Source organism: Sinohyriopsis cumingii, chromosome 3 (assembly GCF_028554795.1).
Source record: "Sinohyriopsis cumingii isolate HCF-2022 chromosome 3, ASM2855479v2, whole genome shotgun sequence".
Classification (NCBI taxonomy): domain Eukaryota; kingdom Metazoa; phylum Mollusca; class Bivalvia; order Unionida; family Unionidae; genus Sinohyriopsis; species Sinohyriopsis cumingii.
This window is the reverse complement of record NC_142963.1, coordinates 130,986,080-131,009,874: the sequence shown is the minus strand read 5'-3', so window position 1 is coordinate 131,009,874 and position 23,795 is coordinate 130,986,080. Positions and strand designations below refer to the sequence as shown.

General features: G+C 42.5%; 1 protein-coding gene across 1 annotated transcript in view; it reads right to left on the bottom strand.

The window, feature by feature from the left end:
- Positions 1 to 22,722, bottom strand: part of LOC149803854 (uncharacterized) — a 42,564-nt gene extending 19,842 nt beyond the window's left edge. The window contains exon 1 of the mRNA XM_089953671.1: positions 22,416 to 22,722. The gene's annotated coding sequence lies outside the window, so the exon portion shown is untranslated. The remainder of the gene's footprint in view (positions 1 to 22,415) is intronic.
- Positions 22,723 to 23,795: the final 1,073 nt, after the last annotated feature.

Sequence of the window (23,795 nt, the reverse complement as noted above, 5' to 3'; positions counted from 1 at the left end):
GAAATTTAACATGGAGAAAAATCGTGGGACACTTTACGTACAAGGGGAATTAACATGGGAATAAATCGTGGGACACTCTACGTACAAGGGGAATTAACATGGGAATAAATTGTGGGATACTATACGTACAAGGGGAATTTAACATGGGATTTTTTTTTTTTAAAAAAAAGTTTTTTTAAAATTTAAATTTAAATTTAAATTTAAAAAAGGGGTAGGCAATTCAAAGACTATCTCTTTTCGAGAAATATGGCTGGCCCTGAAAAGGGCCTTTGGGTTTATGTTAATATGCCCTTAACATAGAGGGCATTTGCGACATCTTCTTTTCCTCAAACTTCGTCTTACAGCAGGGCCATACATCAGAGTCCTCTTGAGGCAACCTTGTCTCTCTATATAGACTCTTCTTATCCACAGGCTGCTGTTGGTCCTGTAGACAACGGTCCACTTGGATCGGACATACATGAGCATGTCCGTCCTGAACATCATTGTTGACACAAGGGTTGAAGATTCAACGTCGGTCCACATGTTGAGGCTCCGAGAATAGGTGAATCAATGCAGTGAACGGCGCTTATTTATAGGGACAGAAAGGATTGAAACGGATTGAGTTCATTCACCAATCCAAACACGCGTTACAGAATTCAGTCAGCCCGCATCCAATCCGAAGAGAGCAGTCTGTGACGTCACGTAGTCAATATAGATTCGCTAGCGCTTGTGTGCAGTCAATCTATGCGATAGTGATTCAACATGACGGAAACTCAGAAAACGATCCAGTGGGGTGCACCAGCAGGGGAGACCGCCCAAGGGAACCCGGACTTACTTTCAGAAGAGGTGAATTGGGATTTTGTGGATTTTCTCTCCTCGCAAGAATTTGTTCCGGAACCTTCGTTACCTTCTTCATTACCGCAAGTGGAGAATTTTAGACAGAGACAGAAAGAAGAATTGGAGAAATTTATACAACGACAAAAGGAAGCGGAACAGGCTTTTCTCCTACAGCAACAGCAGCAAGAAGAAGAGGTAAGAAAAAAACAACAGCAAGAAGAAGTAGCAGCAAAGAAACAAGAGGGTGAAAATCAAACGGTCACGGTACTGTTGGACATTTTAGCGGAGTTAAGAAGTCTGAAACAAATGTATCAGACTTCTTTATCACGACCGAAGAGAATACGACCTTCCCGAGCCAAACATGTCAACCCTGTGACTAAGCCTACCGTACCACCCTTAGTGATTTCAACCCAATCATTATCATCATTACGCAGTCCAGAAGTAGGCCTTGGCCGTGGCAAAGGCTTAAGGCAGTTAAAATTGATTGCTTAAACTCACCCCTGCACCATGAAGAAAAAGGCCCTTTTCAGGGCCACCCACATTTCTCGAAAAGAAATACAATTTCAATTTGCCAATAACTCAAAAAAACTCACCCATGTTACCCTTATAGTACGTGTCTGTGTATGAGTGCGTGAGTGTAGCTTCTTATTTTAAAATCAAAACTCAAAGACTCTTACCTTATATCATTCATTTATTCTTTTCTCCATTTTTACAATCCAATTCACAATTCACAACACAACACTTTAATAATAAGTTCATTGATTTCTTCTTTTCTCCTTGTTTAGTCTCTCTGTTTTTTGAATTTCTTCACCTTCACACTCTTTTCCTCTTCTTCTTCCTCCTCGCTTTCTTCCCTTCTTCTTTTTTTCTCCTGTTTCCTTTTCTTCACCTGTCTTCTTTCTTCCTCAGAAGAATCCCTCTCTTCCTCTGAAGAATCCCTCTCTTCTTCTGAAGAATTCCTCTTTTCTTCTGACTCCTCTTGTTTCTTTTTTGGGCAATCTGGAGACCAATGTCCTTTTTCTTTACAATAATAACAGGTATCTTGACTTTTGTCTTTTTTATCCCCTGTTTTTTTTCTTTTTTGACGGTCTGGACACTCTGAAGACCAATGCCCTTTCTTCTGACAGATATAGCAAGTATCTTGACTTTTATCTCTAAAGGAAGGAGAGTAGTCCGTAGGCTGGTCTGAAGAGAATTTTCTAATGACCCCTCGCAAAGCTCTGACGAAACGTTCCATCTGGTCAGTCTCTTCCATCGTTGTGCTCGGCTTGAGAGTGAAATGAATAGTGAAAGGACAAGACACACACCCTTTTATATACGCTGGTCTGCTATGACTATAAAGTAGTTTATGGTGTTTGAACTTGAGTCATTTGACTTTTTGCTTTCAAGATGAAACGATCCCATTCATTCGAGAAGAAAGAAGAAGAAAGTAAGAGGCAGAAACGTGATCTATCGCCTCGTACCAGGGCTGAAATCTTGGCACAAATTCATGCCAGTGATTTTGAAGAGGACATGAGTGAACCAGAATCCGAACCCTCTAAATCAAGTTCACCACCCTTTGTCAACCCTGAAAAGTACTATTCCATTCGAGAGACGGAAAAGCGCTCCTCTAGAAAATTTAGAACCACGGCTTACAAATACACGGTGAAGTTTAAAGATTTCAAGTCCGAAGTACCGTTAGAGAAAGCAGAAGTGTTCATCACTGAGGTGTGGGATTCTTTGCTCACTGCACTCAAGCGACAATGTCAACCCAAAGAAGACGATCGCTTGAGACTTTCCATACAACACGACGGTTTGAAATCCCCTGTTTGGATCGAGTTTAGCACCCCTGCAGAATTGACTGCTTCCAAAGTCATGGACAAGATTCAACACGTACAACAATCTAATGATCAGTTTGACATCACCGATGGTAAAGCCACACTGGACATGACCCACGTCTCTCCTCCTCAAGGGACAGGACGCAAAAAGATGTTATTGGTGGACGACCTTCGCAACACCAAAAAGAGTCTCGTCCGAATTAACAACTCTCATGACCAGATGTGTTTAGCCCGTGCCATCGTGGTGGGACGAACCTATGTCGACAAGAACGACACGGTAGAATGGAAAAGAACCTGGAACACTATTCAACGTTCCCATCGAGCCAAGCAACGAAACGAAGCAGAACTCCTGTTGCAACAAGCTGGCCTGTCCAAAGACACACCCTGTGGCATTCCTGAGATGCAAAAATTGCAAGATGCCCTAGCTCCACGCTACACCTTGAAAGTGCACCCTCAAGAAGTGCGCGGACCTCTGTTGTTTCGAGGCCAAGACTTTAAGGACGGAAAGTACATTCATGTCTATCATCACGATGAACATTTCGATACCATTACCAGTATCACCGGATTCCTGAAATACGGTTATTACTGTGAGAAATGTGACCATGGTTATAACAATCGAGAGCAACACAAGCATTGTGGATCGAAATGCACAGGATGTTTGGCCTCTTCACCCTGTCTGAGCGAAGAACCAGTGCCTTGTTCCACTTGTCTGCGCACGTTTGTCAGCCCTACCTGTTACCAACAACATCTGAAAACGCAAGGTTCACAGAAGAAATGCGCTTGTCAACTGCTGGGATTGTGCTCTACGTGTGAACAAGTCATACGTACCAATAATACCAAGGCACACGTATGTTCAGGAAAGAAAAAATGTCACATTTGTCACCACATCGTGGACTTGGAACACCAATGTTACGTGCAAAAATACCAACCCCCACCAGAGAAAGAGGACGGTCACAAGAAGAAAGGCAATTTCATCTTTTTCGATTTCGAATGCATGCAAGAGACCGGCATTCACATTCCTAATTTCTGCGTGGCTCATCGAGCGTGCGAGAAGTGCATTCAAGAACCTATCTTCAGTCATTGCCCTCACTGCAGCAAGATACCCGGAGGGCGTGAAAAAATCTTTCGGGGACCCAACACGTTAGCCGATTTTGCCCAATGGGTCTTAGACCCCGTCGACAAGACGTGGAGCCAAGAGGACATCGAACGTTACGGAGATTGTCATCGTCATGCCACGGTGATGGCTCACAATTTCTCCGGATACGATGGACAGTTTCTTTTGAGGTACTATACGGAACAAGGCACCGAACGTCCTAAAGTGACTTTGAACGGAGCCAAAATCATTTTCATTCAAGTGGGACAAGTGCAGTTTAAAGATTCGATGAGCTATTTGGCCATGCCTTTGAGTCGAATGCCTAAAACGTTTGGAATGACAGAAATGGCTAAAGGGTACTTTCCACACTTTTTCAATACGGAAGCCAATCAACACGCCGTTCTACCCCATTTGCCCGAGGCTCACTATTACGACCCCGACAACATGCGTACCGAACAACGAGAAGCTTTCTACGCTTGGTACCAGGCTCACGCCTCGGACCCTTTCGACTTTCAGGAAGAAATGCTAAAGTATTGTCGTTCCGACGTGGACATTTTACGGCGTTGCTGTGGAAAATTTCGAGAACTGTTCATGGAACACGGAGGGGTCGATCCTTTGAAAGAAGCTTGCACCATTGCCAAAGCGTGTTCCTTAGTGTATCGACAACGATTCATGCCTGAAAAGACCGTGGCTGTCATCAGTCCTCAAACGACCCACTTTGTCAAACGTCAATACTCGGTCAAAGCCCTACGTTGGTTACATTACTTGTGCGACAAGGAAGACAAGTGGATTCAGCATGCCCGCAACGGAGGGGGCGAAAAGACCATCGGAACGTATTCGTTCGATGGCTGGGACTTAGAAAACCCCAAGATCGTGTACGAGTTTAACGGTTGCTTATTTCACGGATGTCCCGTCTGTTACCCTGACCGTGGCACTAAAAATCAGTTTTTGCAACGAACCATGGAAGACTTGTACCAGGACACTTGTCAGCGGCGCCTAAAGTTGGAACAGCAAGGATACCAAGTGGTGGAAATGTGGGAACACGAGTACGATCACCGTATGAAAACCGATCCCGAGTTTAAACGCCTCGTGGAAAGTTACCAGTTCGTGGACCCGCTGAACCCGAGGGATAGTTTGTACGGAGGAAGGACCAATGCCACCTGTTTGCTGTACCAAGCCGACGAAGAGAAAGGAGAAGAAATCAAATACTTGGACGTGTGTTCGCTGTATCCCTACGTGTGCAAATATTGTCGTTTTCCCGTAGGGCACCCACAATTGCTGACGGAACACATCGACCTGAAAAACATTCGACAATACGAAGGCTTGATCAAGTGCAAAGTTTTGCCTCCCACGAACCTCTACCATCCCGTCTTACCTCACCATTGTCAAGGCAAACTGATGTTTCCCTTGTGCCGTACTTGTGCCGAAACGTGCAACCAAGATCAGCTTTGTCAGCACACCCAGGAAGAACGGGCCTTGACGGGAACCTGGGTCAGCGTAGAATTGTTCAAAGCTCTGGACATGGGATACCAACTGTTAGAAGTGTACGAAATTTGCCACTTTCCCAAGACACAACAATACCACAAGGGTGACCCTACTCAGAAAGGCATTTTCGCAGACTACGTGGATGCCTTTTTGAAACTGAAGCAAGAAGCCAGCGGCTATCCTTCCTGGTGTCACACTCCCGAAGACCAAATACAATTCAAAGAGAAATACCGGGAACAAGAAGGCATCACTTTAGACCACATCGAGAAAAACGAAGGCAGGCGATCGTTTGCCAAAGTGATGTTAAATTGCTTGTGGGGTAAAATGGCACAACGACCGTGTTTACCCAAGACGGAATATTTGACAGAACCTTCCCGCTACTTCCAGATGATTCACGACAAAACCAAATACATGAAACACGTGGACGTCGTTCGAGAGAATTTAATCTTGGTCAATTACGAAGAAGATCTGGACTTTGTACAAGACGACCCTTTTGGAAATGTCATCATTGCGGCTTACGTGACAGCCCATGCTCGCTTAAAATTGTACGAAGCTTTAGAACTGTTAGGGGAACGCGTCCTGTACTTTGACACGGACAGTTGCATTTACATCCATCACCCGATTCAACATCACCCTAACATCGAAGGAGACCGTTTAGGAGCCTGGACAGACGAACATCCCGACGACAAGATTCTAAGTTTCGTCAGTGGCGGTCCCAAAAATTACGGCTACGAATACCGTGACAAACAAGGAGAAGTGCACACGACGTGCAAAGTGAAAGGACTGACTCTGAATTATCGTACCAGTCGAGTGGTCAACTTTGGGGTATTGAAAGAAGCCTTGCAATCGGGAGAGGATGGAAACTTTAAAGTGACCACCTACCAACCGAACAAAATTGTACGTTTACCCACTCACCACATCGTCAGTCGGCCCTTGGAAAAAGTCTATCAAATTGTATACCAGAAGCGAGTTCGACTTCCCAATCATTTCACCTTACCGTACGGTCACGTCGGTATTGGTCTGTATATAAAAAAGGAACCCTAGGCAAGATCGATAGTTCATTGTGACTACCAAGACCGAGCAAACAAGATGAATACTTTGAAAGAGACATCGTTCCAGTTTGGGGATTGTAAAAAAGTTGTATCTTCCTCTAGTGTGACTAATATTGGATGGATAAGACCCATGCATTGCGACGGAAAATGTCCGGAAGGAAACTGCGATTGTCCATGTGGTTACCATTGTAATTGCGTAACGGAGTTTGCAGACGAGTGCGATTGTGAGCCTTGCGATGGGACCGATGCTGTACCTTGTGACCTGAGCGATGCCGTAAAGCATCATGGGAACTTTAGTGCCCCTACCCCTGTCATGGAAAGTGATGCTGTGCGTGTCAAACCTGTGGGATGCGAAAGCGATGCTGCTCGTCCTCTTGGACATTTTACTGGGTTTCGTTTTAAAGGGGAATGTCGACCTTCACGTTTACCTCCCTACGGATGTCATCCAGCCCTGAGCAAACTCCTACCCATTTCACTCAACCCTCATCGAAACGAACCTGTGAAAAACGAATATTCGTTTCCTGTGCGTTCGTCGGAATACTGCGACTTTGAAAATCGTCTTCAATCGTTCAAAGGAAAATGGCCAAAGTATCTGGGAGGACCGACCCCCGAAGAATTAGCCAGAGCCGGATTTTTTTACTTGGGCGAAGGAGATAAAGTCAAGTGCTTCAGTTGCGGTGTGTCACTTCACCACTGGGAACCGCAAGATTCGGCCTACGTAGAACATGCTCGATGGTCACCGAATTGTCATTACTTACCTTTAGTGGGACCGAGACATTGAAGTAACTTCTTACCATAATCATCTGTTTATGGATACTTTACAAGAGAACATTTGTGCTTTGCCTGTGGAGTTGAGAGAACGCATTTACCGAGAGCTGGTCAAAGTACAAGTGAAACGTAAAGAACAATTGCATCCGATACGTCACCGGTGTTTGAACCACTGGTACCTGAAGGCTATACAAGGACTGATTCAATTGAAAGTGTTCCATTGGACAGACATTGATCAACGACCTCCTGGTTATAAAAAGGAATGGTTTGGTATTGACGATTCTATCTACTACATTGTAAACGTATTGCATCGAATTCCAGAGGAAGAGTTAACGAATTACCAACATCTTTCACACAATGTCAACTTGGTGAAAGAGGAAACTTCTGAACGAATTGTAATGTGTAGATTAGTGACTCAACGATTTAAATTCGACACTGAAGTGAAACCATGTTTGTGCAAAGAGTACATTTCTTGTGTCAGACCAAAGAGGATTTAGTATGACCTATTCATGGATACTTTACAAGAGAACATTCGTGCTTTGCCTGTGGAGTTGAGAGAACGCATTTACCGAGAGCTGGTGAAAATACAAGTGAAACATAAAGAACAATTGCATCCGATACGTCACCAGATCTTTAACCACTGGTACTTGAATGGTATAAGAGAACTGATTCGTCAGAAATTCTTTGAATGGTCAGACATTGTTCAAAACTTTGAGGTCGCTAATGATCGACATGTTCATGATTATGGTTACTTCGAGATTCACCTACAGCAATACATTGAGGAAGACAAGTTAAAGGATTACCAACATATTTTACGTGGAATCTACTTAGAGGAAGAGGAAACACCTAAACGAACTCTGACGTTTCGGTTACAGTATGCAAGATTTAGATTCCCTACTGGAGAACGAAGATCTCTGGCTAGAAAGTACGTCTATTGCATCCGAAAAAAAGAGAATATAAAAACAGGCTGCCATGCCACGGTTTATGTCACATGTCATCCAACAGATTCCGTGGAAGGAACTCAATGACCATATTCAAACCGTGGATCATTACCATCAATTATTACAAGAACTGTATCCATTCAATTTTGGACGACAAGTGGTGTGTGTCTTAGTGACTTGTTTTCTGGGATTTCGTTTACCAGCCGATTCTTTGTGGACTCTTTACGATCAGTACTTACCACCTCCATGGCCTTAAATGGTCACGAAAAACTCCTTTTGCTCAAAGCCTTGCGTTTTCATCTGGATACTTCTCGACCTCAACAGGAAAAAAAGATTCGTCAACTTTTAGCGACCCAAGACGTGTATGACGATGTGTGTGTAGCTTGTGACTTACACCCTCATTGGACAGATGTTCGTGATTGGAAAAAGGGGGGTTTTGAGGCTTGGACCCAAGAAGTGGCCCAGTATGCACAAGAGTTGTTCAAGGAAAAAAGTTACTTTTCAACCTGTGTTAGTGACGGTGCCAGAAGAACCCGTCACCGAGAACAACCACTCGCTTCAGGACAGGACTGTCATGGACATTCCTGAAAGGTCATTCCGGGAGGACACTTGTGTGACAATACCTCATGTAGAGACTGTAAGAACATTACACACTGTCCCTAGGACATCTTGGTTACCCAAAACATGTTGTACAGACACTTGTTTATATTTCACTTTGATCGCTTTGCTGTGTTTTATATTCCTGTACATCACTATTTGGGTTGTATGTATTTTTGTCTTTCGTGTTCATATTTGAAAAAAACATTCAATAAACGTGTTCTGAAAAAGTATATAAACTCTTGTCTTGTTTGTTTTTTCGTGTCACAAGTGACATTTCTCATACCATGGCATCCTCTGCTGTCTCTGCTCCCTCTTCCTCTACTGTCAAAGTCATCGACGAACACTTAGATCGTGCCAGTTGGGAGGCTTTGTATCTTCGCCATCCCTTTAACATGCTCATTGCTGGACCTAGCGGTTCGGGCAAAACCGAATTCGTCAAACGTTTGATCGAACATAAACATCATTTGATCGATCGGCCCCCTCAACGGATCGTGTGGTGTTACAAAGAGTGGCAATCGGCGTACAGCCTCTTGCGAGAAAGTCAAGGCGATTCCATCGTGTTTGTGGAAGGCATTCCTAAAGAAGACGACGGCATCGTCTCTGACTCCCGTCTAACCCATTTGGTCATTTTCGACGACATGTTAGGAGAAGACGAAGAAGAAATTAAATTGTGGTTCACGCGCAAAGGGCATCACCGTAATGCCAGTGTCATTTACATCACCCAAAATTTGTTTCAACAAAGTAAAGCCCATCGCACCATCAGTCTCAATGCGCATTACGTGGTCTTGTTTAAAAGCCCTCGAGATAAATCGCAAGTGCAAGTCTTAGCCAAACAGTTAGGAACGCCTTGGCTGACTCAGGCGTACGACGATGCCACTCAAACGCCACACGCCTATTTGCTCGTCGATTTGAAACCTACGACCCCCGAGGATTTGCGATTTCGTACCCACTTGTTTCACCACTGGTGCCAAGACGGAGGGCCTGTCCTGTACACGTCTCCGTCCTCGACTTCATTTCACTCCCCATGAAAAAAAATCTATAAAAACCTCAGACCCTTTTTCGTCTGTCTCACACAGTGTGAACATGACGTCCCTTCAGTCTCATCTTCCCGTCAAATTGATTCGTGCCTTGTATGGCATCAGTCGAGAAAAAGATCCACAAACACGAGCCCGTGTCTTAGAAGCTAGTCTCAAAGAAGTCTTACGATGGTTCACGGTGACGGCACGTCAATTACTCCAAGGAATCATTCAGATTCCTCATCAAACCCAACGCTTTTTCGATCGAAACAAAGTCGCTTTGGTCCAACTGGCCGATCCCCGCATCGACACTCAAACCAAAAAACAAATCATTTTGAAACCTGGAGGGAGCGGTACTCTAGGAGGGGTCATCATTCGCTCACTCTTAAGATGGGATCCTAATGCCCCCAAAGTTATCCCCAAGACAAAAGTTCAACGAAGCCACAAGAAGAAAAAGAAAAAGACCAAGTCCCCAAGAAGAATAACTTCTCCAGTGGCAGGACCCTCCTCTTACCAGACACCACCACCATCACCCCGGAAAAAGAAAAGAAGCCCCCAGAAAAAGAAACAGAGAAAAAGTCCTCAGAAAAAGAAAAGTCCACAGAAGAAAACTAGTCGCAAGAGAGGCACTTCGGCCAGGACGCAACCTTACACTCGCAAACCACGACCTGCCACAACGTCTCCGGCAGCCTCACGTTTGTCCACTTCTCCGTTGATGTCACCAGGAACTGAAGAGTACTTGGAGACGTTGATCACACCAAGAACTTCTCCGTTGATGACCCCCAAAAGAACTTCCCCAGTGGCAGGACCTTCCCATTTAGCGGCAGTGGCTGCTGCTCACAAAGTACCTTCTCCCAAAATCAAAGTTCAAGAAAGATCGGGCATGTTACAAAGTTTACTGGATTTGTCCAAGCAAGAACTGGCTCGATTTAGTCCGTTACGTACCCCTGCACGACGTGTCATGCCTGTCCTCAAACTGATAAAACGTAAAGACAATCAGTGGCGACGCGTTCCAGTATAAAAAAGGCCTGTGACCGAGTAGGGTATCAGTGTTTTTAGGTGCTCCTAAAGACTCAAAGATGTCACCCTCCAGAAAACCCCAAGGAAAGAAAAGGAAAGGACTGCCACCACGTTTAGCCAAACATGGGGACCTGTTATCTGTCCTGTCCAAAGCTTCTCCACCCCTACGAAAAAAACTCATTCAAACGGCCTCCAAAGAGGTCATCGATACCGTGTGCGAATGTTGTTTGAACGTTTTGAAAGGCACGATCCCTTTGTCCAAACACCAGAAACAATGCTTAGGCAAACATCGTCACGTTCTTCGGAAAATGGTTCAAAAGAAAGTTCCCATTCGTCAGAAAAAGAAGATGTTGGTCCAACGTGGAGGTATTTTACCTCTCTTGTTAGGCCCCATACTGAAAGGAGTCTTGGGAACCATGTTGGGAGGACTGATGGGAGCAAGATAAAAAGGCCTTCGGAAGTCCCAAGATCTCAGAATTCACCCCTGACAACCCCATGGAAGGACGAAAACTAGCTTTAGTGCCTTACAAACGATGGATGGAATACCATCGGTGGCAAGAACAACGCACCCCACATTTACCTCCCAATCCCAATTTGAGCGAGATGTCCCAGTTACAACACGAATTGCAATCCTTGCTGGATCGCCAAGATTTGTCCGAAACAGAAAAATCGCAAAAGTACGGTCAACTCTTACAAAGACTGCAACTCTTTCACCAGAAAGCTTTAGACGAAACAGCTCTACCCACTTTGAAAGATTTTAAGACCTTGATGAAAAGTCCAGCACCATCACCAGTACCAGTACCAGTACCACCAGTACCCGTGACCAAGACAGAAAAAGGAAAAGTAGAAGAAGAAGAAGAAGGGTTTCAAACTCCACCAGAAAAAGTACGCAAGTTAACAACACCACCTACCTCCAGAATTGGATGGATTAAAAAGATGATGGCCACCCCTTCTTCCTCACAAGAGAAAAAGAAAGTGAAGACAGAAGTGAAGACAGAAGTGAAACAAGAACCGATATCCCCTGCTCAGACATCCTCCTCCTCCTCTTCGACACCTATTGCCGGTCGCACACGAAAAGCCTTGCAATCCAAGAAAATACCCCAAGAGAAAAAGAGTAGCCTCTTCCAAGAGTGGGTGCCTTATTAACACACCAATCCACACAAAAAATGGAAAAAGTCTTAGCTAGCATTTACTACGATCCCTCGCATCCTGCAGGTTACGCAGGAGTTCAAAAATTGTATCGTGCTGCCAAAACGCGACTGAAAAGTCTCCGTTTACCTCAAGTGCAACGATGGTTACAAGAACAAGCTACCTACACTTTACACAAACCCATTCGACGCAAGTTTGCCAGAAGTCGCACCCGAGTGGAAGGTATCGATCATCAATGGCAAGCCGATTTAGCCGATGTCTCTCATTTGGCCAGCTACAATCGTGGTTACAAATATTTGTTTTGTGTCATCGACGTCTTTTCCAAATTTGCCTGGGTCGTACCCTTGACTTCCAAATCCAGCAGCGAGTTAGTGCGAGCCCTGCAACGGGTGTTGAAACAAAGCGGTCGTCGCCCTCTTCGATGGCAAACGGACAAAGGCACCGAATTTCTGAATCAAGCTTTCCAAAAAGAATTAAAGAAACGTGACATTCATTTTTTTACCACCGAGAATCCCGAAACCAAAGCCAGCATCGTGGAACGTTTTCAACGCACTTTGAAAGAACGCATGTGGAAATATTTTACGCATCACCACACTCTGAAGTACATCGACATCTTACCGCACCTGGTGCAAGCGTACAACCAATCTTACCATCGAAGCATCGGACGTGCCCCGCAAGACGTGACTCCCGACAACGAAGTGCTGGTGTTCGAGCGCCTGTTCGGTACGTCCCCGACGAGGGCTGTCCCCAAGAAAAGTGGAGAGTTGACCGTAGGAGATTGGGTGCGCATTGGCAAAACCAAACGCACTTTCGACAAAGGTTACTTACCTAACTGGACGACCGAACTGTTTCGCGTCACTGGACGAGTACATGGCCGTCATCCTGCCGTCTATAAATTGGAAGACATGAACGGAGAAGTACTCAAAGGAACGTTTTATTTGCCCGAGTTAGAACGTGTCACCAAAAAAGAAGACGACGTGTACGACATCGAAAGCATTCTCGAACGCAGAACCCGTAAAGTGGGCAAACGACGTGTCAAAGAAGTCAAAGTACGTTGGAAAGGATATCCACCCAGTTTCGATTCTTGGATCGACGCTTCGCAAGTCATCGACTATAAAAAGAAGAAGTGACCATCATGCCCTTTCACACATCAGACGCAGCTACGTCGACCACTCCTTCTTCCCCTAGTTCTTCTGTGCAAGATTTACAAAAACAACCCTTGTGGGTGTGGTGTGGAGAACGTGTGCCTAAAACGCAAATCGTCTTTTTCTGCCAAATCTTCGTGGTGTATTGTGTCATCGGGGCAGCCATCGCCAATTTGAGTTTGCAACAAGGAGACAAACAATTGTGGACCATTTTATTGAGCAGTTGCATCGGCTACCTGCTTCCCAACCCCTCCCTGAAATTCTCCTCGAACGGGAACGTTGTGTCCAGTGCCAGTGCCAGTCACCACTCCAACAACAACCACAACCAGAACCCCATTTTGGGCGGAGACACGCCTCTGACATCCAGTAATATCCCCTCGGACAGCCACAGAACTCTGGAATTATGAGTCACCAAAACCAATTTTACTTAACCTTACCCAGTGACAGTTCCATGGAGGTGTTTCCCAACAACACGTTGTGCTGTTACACGGCCAAATTACCTCAAGCCATCCCCTTAGATCACGAAGCCCATTGGGAAGTGGCTTTAGTGGAAATGATTCACCCGACTCAAGTCCACAATGTCATTCCCAATCAAAATTATTTTAAGGTGGAAGTTCATGACAAACAATTGCAAGAGGAGTTGGATAAGATTGGCACATATACCAATAGAACCTATGATGAGAAAACTAAAACGTGGACCTACAACTTGTCCATTCTCCCAGGCTATTATTTCAGTGGTCATCATTTGGTCAGCGCCATAGCCTCCAGGTTTAATGGCGTGTTCCATAAAGCTTTGAGTAATGTCCAAAAAAGTGTCACCCTGGAATACCACAAAATAGCTCGTCGCTTTCTGATGAAATTTTCTGAGGGGTCCAAAAAAATTCATGACTTTCTTATTTTGTCCTGAATTGTTTGACATATTGGGCGGTGACACGGAGCTGAGGAAGATAGGAGAACAAAAAAAAAGCCCCGAATTACCAGTCATTCATGACAACGACTCTTTTGCGAGGTATTTTCGTTTCCCGGTAGAACTGAACCAGGGACTGAATTTGATCTTCGTGTACTCCGATGTGGTGGAATACAACGTGGTGGGACACACATCCGTGCCGTTACTGCGTGTCATTCCTTTCAAAGTGGATTCTGCCACAAACGCTGACGAGGAAGGTGGAAACACTTATCACGTCCACCGCGAATTTGTCCATCCTCACTATTTGCCGGTCAGCAAGTCGTATTTGGACACGGTCAACATTACTATAAAAGGAGATTTGGGACAAAATATTCCATTCACCAAAGGAAAAGTCACGGTGAAACTCCATTTTCGAAAACGGTTCTCTCACGACTCGTAAGTCATGTATCCAGTGTACCGAGGGGTGGCTCGACAGCGAGGACACGGTTTAGGAGACATGTTAAAATCGGCCTTTCGTTCGGTGGCCCCGGTGTTGAAACCGATGGTGACACGAGGATTGCACGCCTTGAAAGATGCGGCACTGACACAAGGCAAAGAATTTCTCCAAAATGTCATCATCGACAAACAAAACCCTAAAGAAGCCTTCATGAGGGCAGGTAAAAATGTCTTGCTGCAAACGGGCAAAGACATTTTGGGCCGACGAGAGACACCTATAAATGCCCTGCACGCTACCGAGTCAAGCATTCAGCAAGGACAAGGCAGAAAGAGACGACGAAGAAGAAAACACCCTTTCACCAGACTTCAAGCGAGAAAGGCCAAAAAAAGAAGAACCGTTCGAGACTTAGACGTTTTCGATTATTGAAACACAAAACAAAATGATGCACCGAGAGTCTTGCGCTTGTTCCAAGACGGAACTGGATCTGTTTGCCATGCCCCCCACCATGATGACCATGCAAGAATCCCAATGGGTGGAATTTCATCCCGTCTCCTCATTGACCGATTCCGCTCCCATCGAGTTTGAAATCAAGGGACAGCCCGAAGATTACATCGATCTGAATAGCAGTTACTTGTACTTGAAAGTCCAAGTTCTAAAAAAAGATGATAAAGAAGTAGAAGACGATGACGATATAGCTCCCGTCAACAATTTCATGCATTCCTTGTTCAGCTCAGTGGATTTGTACTTGAATAACAAACTGGTCAGCAGCAGCATGGATACTTACCCTTACCGTGCCTACCTGGAAAATCTCTTGACGTACGGAACAGATGCCAAGGATAGTCATCTTAATGCCTGTGTGCTGTGGGAACCTGACACAGCGGACAAGTTCGACACAATAGATACAAGCAATTTAGGCTTTGAGGCAAGAGAAAACAAAATCTTAAAAAAGAAAAGTTTAGAACTGATGGATCGTTTGCATTTGGACATGTGGTTGCAAGAGAAATATTTGCTGAACGGAGTCAATGTCCGCTTGAGACTGAATCGCAGCAGTACCACTTTCCATTTGCAGGCTGCTGATCTTGCTAAGGCTCCTAAAAGCATAATCCAAGAAGCCAAACTCTACGTACGACGCGTAGAAGTGTTACCCAAAGTAGGTAACGACATCAGTCAAACGTTGAGCAGAACAACCGCCAAGTATCCCATACGACGTGTGGAAGTGAAAACGTTCACCATTCCTGCTGGACAGCAATCCATGATCGAAGATCATCTGTTCCAAGGACAGTTACCCAAGCGTTTAATCCTTGGTATGGTCCTGAATTCAGCCTTCAACGGAGCCATCAAAGAAAATCCTTTCAACTTTCAACACTTCAACGTGAAGAAAATCGAAGTCAGTCGCGATGGCAAGACCTTGTGTACCCGACCTTTCGAACCTGACTTTGCCAACAAAAATTACTTGAGATCGTACTTGTCCCTGTACGAAGCCACCGGCCAGTTAGGAACCAACACCAGTCACGGCATTGAGTATGACGATTATGACGGAGGCTATGCTTTGTGGGCTTTCGATTTCACTCCAGACCAAGGCAGCGACGAGGGACATTTCCACCCTATAAAATCTGGCCAGATTCGTGTGGAACTTCAGTTTGCAAATCCTCTGCCAGCAACAGTGAACGTCATCCTGTATGCAGAATTCGATAATACCATAGAAATCAACAGTTTGAGAGAAGTCATTCTAGATTATTAGAAAGCCATGGAAGACTGCTGTCCCTCTTTACCTAGTGGAGACACTTTGGAGATGGAATGTAAGGAGACCGTGGAAGGAGAAGAATCTCAAGACAAAGACGAAGAAGATATCATGATGAAGTCGAGATGGCCAGAACAAGAAGCCCATTTAGTCTGCTGTTTTGCCAAACACTTGGTCGACAAAATGACGGAATTGATCAAGAAAAATTGCTATGGATGTCAAAACGATCATCCCAGTCAAATTCAACACGATAAATGCCTGATGTTGAGTCAAGAAGAAAAATTGGACGAGTATCTGGACGAAGCTTGGAGTCTCATCTCGAAGAAAGACGTGTTGCACCAGTGGTATAAAGACTTGCGTGAACATTCTTGTCCAGCATTAACCACTCAAGAGATCCATCGTATCGAAGCTCTCCTGAATCAGGGTGAGGAAACAGAACGAATAACCGTTTATTCATCAGACATTTTCAAGCAAAAAGTCAGGATCGAATTGACAACTTATTATTACCTGTGAAGAAGAAAACAAACACAAAAAACAATGGATACCTGGGAACTTTATTACCTTTTGAACCACAGTTCGTATACGTCTTCTTGGAATCCCGTCGTCTGTGCTAAAGATGAACTCCCTCATCGCAAACCTAAAGACCATCAAGCTTACGTGATCAACACGGACGACAGTCATCTCCCAGGAACCCACTGGGTAGCCGTCTACTTTCCTCAAGAAGGATGTGTGGAATATTTCGATTCGTACGGATTGCCCCCTTTAGAAGACGATATCATTGACTTTATGAGAAGAAATGCTCAAACCACCCGATTCAATAACATGAAATTACAAGGCACAGATTCCTTGGTGTGTGGAAAGTACTGTGTGTATTTTCTGCATCATCGCAGCCTGGGCTATTCCTTAGAACATTTAGTGACTCATTTTGATCCTCGTTCTTCTGCTAGAAACGATGTGAAAGTAGATCGATGGTTTTGTGACCATTATGCTTATCTTTTGTCTCAAGCTAGGAAACATAGTGTCCATCAATGGCCTAATGATTTCCAACAGTGGAAATCACAATTTCATTCACAACGTTGTCAGCCTTGTTTAAAGTAGATTGAATTTAAAGAAAAAAATTGTTTGATGTTATAGTGTTGGATTATTGTTAAAAATGTTGTTGTTAGTTAGTGTTAAGTGATTTTTGAATAAAAAATGTTGTCTTTTGAAAAAAATCACTTTGTCTTTTGTTTAGCTATAAGAATGTTGGATTGATGCTCTTTCATTTCTTACTATCCCTCTCATGACACTCACTAAACGTTGCGGCTCGAAAACCGTGTGGGGGATGTTTTCCTTCACGTCCGCGCTTTAACTTTAAGAACCGGGTTGTTCCCAGTCTAGCCATCCATTGTCGACTCATCCTCCTAAGAAGATGTGCTCCAAACTAGCTAAGCTCAACGAAGCCTACGTGAATCTGCATAGGGTCAGACACAGTCTGATACCGAAGCCAGAAGAAATAGAGAATGTGAGAATGTTAAAAATCACTGAAGACCTGATAGAAGAGCTCTTCAGAGAAGAAATGAACAAGGAGAAAGAAGAATGGACAGAGAAGTACAGACTTCAGAGACAGCAGCAACAGCAGCAACAACAGCAGCAGCAGCAACCTGAAGCTGACAGAGGCTTTGTCGATTGTCGTATCGACACCAAAGAATTCTTCTTCTCTTTCCGAAGAAGCAGACCTATTGCCAGAAAGTCTATCCTCAGAGGACATCGCATTCTTAGAAACTGAAAAAAGAATGCCATAGCAAAACAAAAAACAGCCCTTTTCAGGGCTACCCAATACTATAGAAAAGAAATAACGATCGATTTGCCAATGTGTAGGTAGAGTAGTGTGAAAATAAACACTAACTCTTTCTTTAAAATATGAGGGTATGTGTTTGTGTGTTTGTGTTTGTAAGTGATAAAGTAGGTTGGTGTGGATAGTAGATTAAAATGATGTTAGTTTTTTGGGCTGTTTGAGGTGTATATTTGGGGTTAGATTGGATTGCTTTGAGTATGTGGATAGTCTATTGAAGTGATGGGTAGCATAAAAAAGTGAGTGAGTGTTTCTTTTAGGTCCGCGCGTTGTTGTTTTTTTTTTTTGGTCATGATCTAGGTAAGATGAATTTTATGTTTTTAGGGGGATGTTTTCCTTCACGTCCGCGCTTTCAGTATAAATTGAAACTCGTTCGGCAGTCCAGCTACCCTTGTTGATTGATCAACACAGCCAGAAGAATGACTAGCAGAATAGTGAAACTGTTAGAACTCCAGATGCACCTGGAATATGCCAGGCGGATAGTAAACGAACTATCAGCGGAGGCTATAGTAGAAGAAGCAAGAGTAAAGAAGGAAGAAGAGGAGAGAAGACAGAGGGAAGAGGAGGAAAAGAAAAGAGAAGAGATGATGTCGTTTAATATTCCTGAAACAGAGGATTGGGGTGCTGAAGCGAATCATCCTCCCTCTGCGCTCCCCAGAAGAAAGGTGAAAGAAGACTGGGGAAGAAGATGCGTGTGCGGCGCAAGGCCAGGAAGGTGCAACCATTAGATAGGTGCATCTGGAGTTTAAAAAAACAGCCCTTTTCAGGGCTACCCAATACTCTAGAAAAGAAATAACGATAGATTTGCCAATGTGTGTAGGTAGAGTAGTGTGTATATAAACACTAACTCTTTTTTAAGATAGTGTGAGGGTATGCGTTTGTGTGTTTGTGTGTTTGTAAGAGCTCAGGTATGTTTGTGTGAATAGTAGATTATGGGTTTCTTAGCGTATGTGAAGAGTATAGTTAGGGTTTTATTATATGAAATGAGAAAGTAGGGGGATGTTTTCCTTCACGTCCGCGCGTTGTTGGGTCATGATCTAGGTAAGATCCATTTTATGTTTTTAGGGGATGTTTTCCTTCACGTTCGCGCTTTGAGTATAAAACTAACAGTGTTGGCCATTGGAACCCATTCTACGGAATAAGCAAACAAGAAGATGCCAGCAGCTTCAGCTTTATACAACGATCTTATGGGAAGTTGGTATTGGATGGTAGATGGATTGAGTGTAGTAGAAAGGGTTGAACAGGAATGGAGGTATGCAGTGACAAAAGACTTCGTCTCAAGACAAGTAACCAGCCTCCACTTATCCGTAAATATTGTAAAAGAAATGATAGATGATGAGGAGAAGAGAATCAGAGGTTTAATTAACCCACCGTATGTCAAAGTGGGTAAGTTAAAAGAAGCGATAGATCATGTGACGAGTGCAAGGTGCTTTCTAGAAGACATTGCAGAATGGACAGATTGGTGTTTCGCGAAGTGGGGGTTAGAAAAACTTAAGAAAGCTGAAGAACTAATGAGGAATGTGCTGACCGAAGAGGTCAAGAAGATCAAAGAAAAGTGGTTAAAGGAAAGAAAAGAAGAAGAAAATAGAAAAAAAAGGGATGAATTTGAAAAACTGAACACAAACTGGATGAAAATCCAAGAGAAGTTCCGGGCCATGGGCCACCCGGACTGGTTGCCGGAAACAGAAAAGAAAAAGAAGAAAGGAATGATGGACAAAATAAGAGGATGGTGGAAGAAGTTAAAAAGTTAAAAGAAGAAGAAGAAAAAACCCAAAGGCCCTTTTCAGGGCCAGCCATATTTCTCGAAAAGAGATAGTCTTTGAATTGCCTACCCCTTTTTTAAATTTAAATTTAAATTTAAATTTTAAAAAAACTTTTTTTAAAAAAAAAAAATCCCATGTTAAATTCCCCTTGTACGTATAGTATCCCACAATTTATTCCCATGTTAATTCCCCTTGTACGTAGAGTGTCCCACGATTTATTCCCATGTTAATTCCCCTTGTACGTAAAGTGTCCCACGATTTTTCTCCATGTTAAATTTCCATTGTACGTAAAGTGTCCCAAGGGTGTTTTTAATGCTAATTCCCATTGTACGTAAAGTGTCCCCCTTCACTACTGTCGTACGTATCGCCAGAAACAAATTATGGCAGTGAACCGGTATACCGGTAATAGCGCGAACCTCTAATAATTACTGGTAATATTTTGTTGATATATTGCAAAGACTCCTCTATCATGATGGTAGTGCCGCTCGTGAAGATCTGTATTGGCATGAACTTTCCCTATCAATTTTATGTTTATGTCTGGCACTGACACTGTCGATCGTTTCTTTTTCATTTTCAAAATATTTAGCACAATGGCAAGCTCTCAGAAATCATATATATTTTGTTTCATTAAATACAATTAGACATCTGAGTTACTGACAATCCCATCGAACCAAAAGCAATATTATGCATATTTAGACACATTAAAGATACTAACATATTTGAACTGCGATTTATGTAAACTCTCTCTCTCTCTCTCTCTCTCTCTCTTTTATTGATTTATTCATATTTTGTAGGTTTACTATGTGCCGTTATGTTCCTTAAATTTGTATATCATGCAGTGATAGGACTATCTCAAATTTGTGTCTCGTGCAGTGATTGGAATATCTCAGATTTGTATATCATGCAGTGATATGACTATCTCAAATTTGTATATCATGCAGTGACAGGACTATCTCAAATTTGTATGTCATGCAGTGATAGGACTATCTCAAATTTGTATATCATGCAGTTGTCTGACAATCTCAGATTTGTATAGCATGCAGCGATAGGACTATCTCAGATTTGTATATCATGCAGTGATATGGCAATCTCCAATTTTTTTATCATGCAGAGATAAGACATTCTAAAATTTATTTATCATGCAGTGATATGACTACCTCTGTTGAGGAATTTATGTTCAATCACATTGCTTATTATTTGTCAATAAACTACGACTGAACTACTGGAGCCGTTTCACTATCATACTATGGATAGTCCGAGCACACTAAGAAATCCTTATTTCATATGCATTATGGATAGTCCGAACACACTAAGAAACCCTTATTTCATATGCATTATGGATAGTCCGAGCACACTAAGAAACCCTTATTTCATATGCATTATGGATAGTCCAAGCATACTAAGAACCCTTATTTGATGTGCGTTATGGATGGTCCAAGCATATTAAGAAACCCTTATTTCATATGCATTATGGATAGTCCAAGCATACTAAGAACCCTTATTTGATGTGCGTTATGGATGGTCCAAGCATATTAAGAAACCCTTATTTCATATGCATTATGGATGGTTCGAGCACGCTAAGAAACCCTTATTTCATATGCGTTATGGATGGTCCAAGCATACTAAGAAACCCCTTATTTGATGTGCGTTATGGATGGTCCAAGCATACTAAGAAACCCTTATTTCATATGCGTTAATGTTACAGATGGTCCAAGCAAATTAAGTAACTCTTATTTGATGTGCGTTAATGTAGTAAACAATAAAATATAGATATACGCACATTCGCATATATACCAGGTAGTGTCTAGAAAATGGTTTTCTGCAGGCAGATACGTATTAAAAAAAATAAGTGAATCATACTTTTGACATACTTATAGATAAAAAAAAACATGTATAGAAATAGGTCTGCCAGATAAAAATAACTAAGTATTCATCTACGCATGAGTATGAGTCATATATGAAATGTTCTCGTAGTTATCTGATGTTTACTTTTACTCGGAATTGTTTCACTTGCTAAGGTATTTTGTGCACCCTTTCTTACACTCTTCTATTTCTAATACCAAAGATCATATATATCAAATGACTAAGAGACCGTATATGCATGCAAAGACAGAGAGAGAGAGAGAGAGAGAGAGAGAGAGAGAGTTAGTTGCTGTATGTATGTATGTATATATGTATGTGTGTGTGTATGTGTGTGTGTATGTATGTATGTATGGATGCATGTATGTATGTATGTATGTATGTATGTATGTATGTATGTATGTATGTATGTCTACATTTGTTACCCCAGGGGCTCCGAGTGGCCGAGTGGTCTAACGCGCTCACCGTTCCGGATCACTGCCATCTCATCTCTGCCTGCCTGGGTTCGAGTCCAAGGCTCGGCTTGTGTGGGTACGTGGGAAAGCCTGCCAGTAGCTTCTCGTGAGTCAGTGGTTCTTCCCTGGGTTTTTCAGGGTTCTTCCTCCACCAGTTATACTGACCGCTATGTATAGCCTATCTTGTGCTGAAAAATGGCGTTAAACCCAAGAACAACAACAACATTTGTTACCCCACATCTTCAATGGTCCTGTTGTTCTTAGAAATTTATACTAGGAATGAATCGATTTCCAAAATGGAAATCGGGTTGTAATTGTTTAGTTAAAGTGGGGTGATTTAGTAGTTTACGTTGAATATTTTAATATTATTTACTTTACTTTGCAGTTTGGGAAATTATGCCTGAGTACAGAAGGAGAAAACAAAATTACCTTAAACTAAAAGACAATCTGTCAAAATATACAACTTTTTTATAAAAAAAAAAAATGACAGAAGATTAGGATTAAGGATAATAATTACCTTTGATAATCTAAATAATGCATATATCCTCATCTCCAGTGATTGTCTAAATCCAGTACAATATCTTATTCAAGATGAAAAGGTTACCGTTAATAACCCGTGCGTCACTTTAACAAACAATGGCGGCTTGATAAACATCTTGTGATAAAACAGCCATCTCCTGATGGACGGGCCGATCGTCTGCATGGGGAAGTTGTGATACCTGTCTACCGTTCCTTTTCTCAAAGTATTTTTAAATCATTACTGGTGATCCGTGTCAAAGCCCTTTTGTGCCTCTGACACAACAGAGACTGCTTGGTTTCTACGCTCATCTCGTAAACCCGCTTGAATTAGATGAGTTGCGTCACGGGCTAAACTTATCAGAATATGACACATTAGCCATAATTTAAAACAAAATGGATGAGTCTTGCCCAATATTATTTACTGCTAAAATTATTTAAATTTACTTGCATTCAAGTATGAGACATACGTGAATCGAATATGAGTATTGTAAGATAAAATCAAGGGGCACTGACAGTGTGAAAACCATAGATTTGCCTTTAGGTTAAATTGATAATGTTATTTTCGCATATAACTGATATCTCGTCTCAGATCGTTGTACGATGGCATTAGGCTTCAACAGTCGGGTAATTTGTAAGACAAAATGTTAGAAATACGTTATAAATGGTCGTTGTCAGAAATTTTGTGACGTATACATACGGGCACCATTCATCTGTACACAATAAAGGTGGCTTTACGGAAAAGAATGCAAATTTACCAAATGAAAAGCTGACAAAACATGATAAGTATGAAGGAAAGAAAAAAAAGGCAGAGACTGCACAGAGTTGGTAGAAGCCGAGTAAATTACTGCTGCAGAAATAAAACCGTTAGTAAACTCTAGAAATGCTGGAAAAATGAAAGGACGCTGGTCATTCTAATCCCAAAAGGGACTAGAATTCTCATTACATTCATTAAGAAAACATTTGATAGTATGAAGATAATCATTAATTACGTCAATCACGTTAATCTCCAATATAAATAAAATTGCAGGACACGTGAAACCGTTACCTATGATGTAGGTTACAGTGTACCTAAGTTATTAAATATGACTGGGACTTTTTTTATTTATCCCAATCGTTTAGATAAAGAATATCGTATTTCCACCATGCCATCACTAATTAGTTTGAAATATAGGTGACCAAATCACGTGACCTTTCTATATTTGATTGACAATGATAGATACACGTATACACATAGTTCCAGATTGCTAGTCAAAGACACCCATCGTTCATTACATGACAGATATGATACTAAAAGAATACTTCAGTGCGGCATATTTGAAAATGGTATTATTTCGCCATCTCCAATATTTGTATTAATCGCGTGATTCTATCTCCTTGT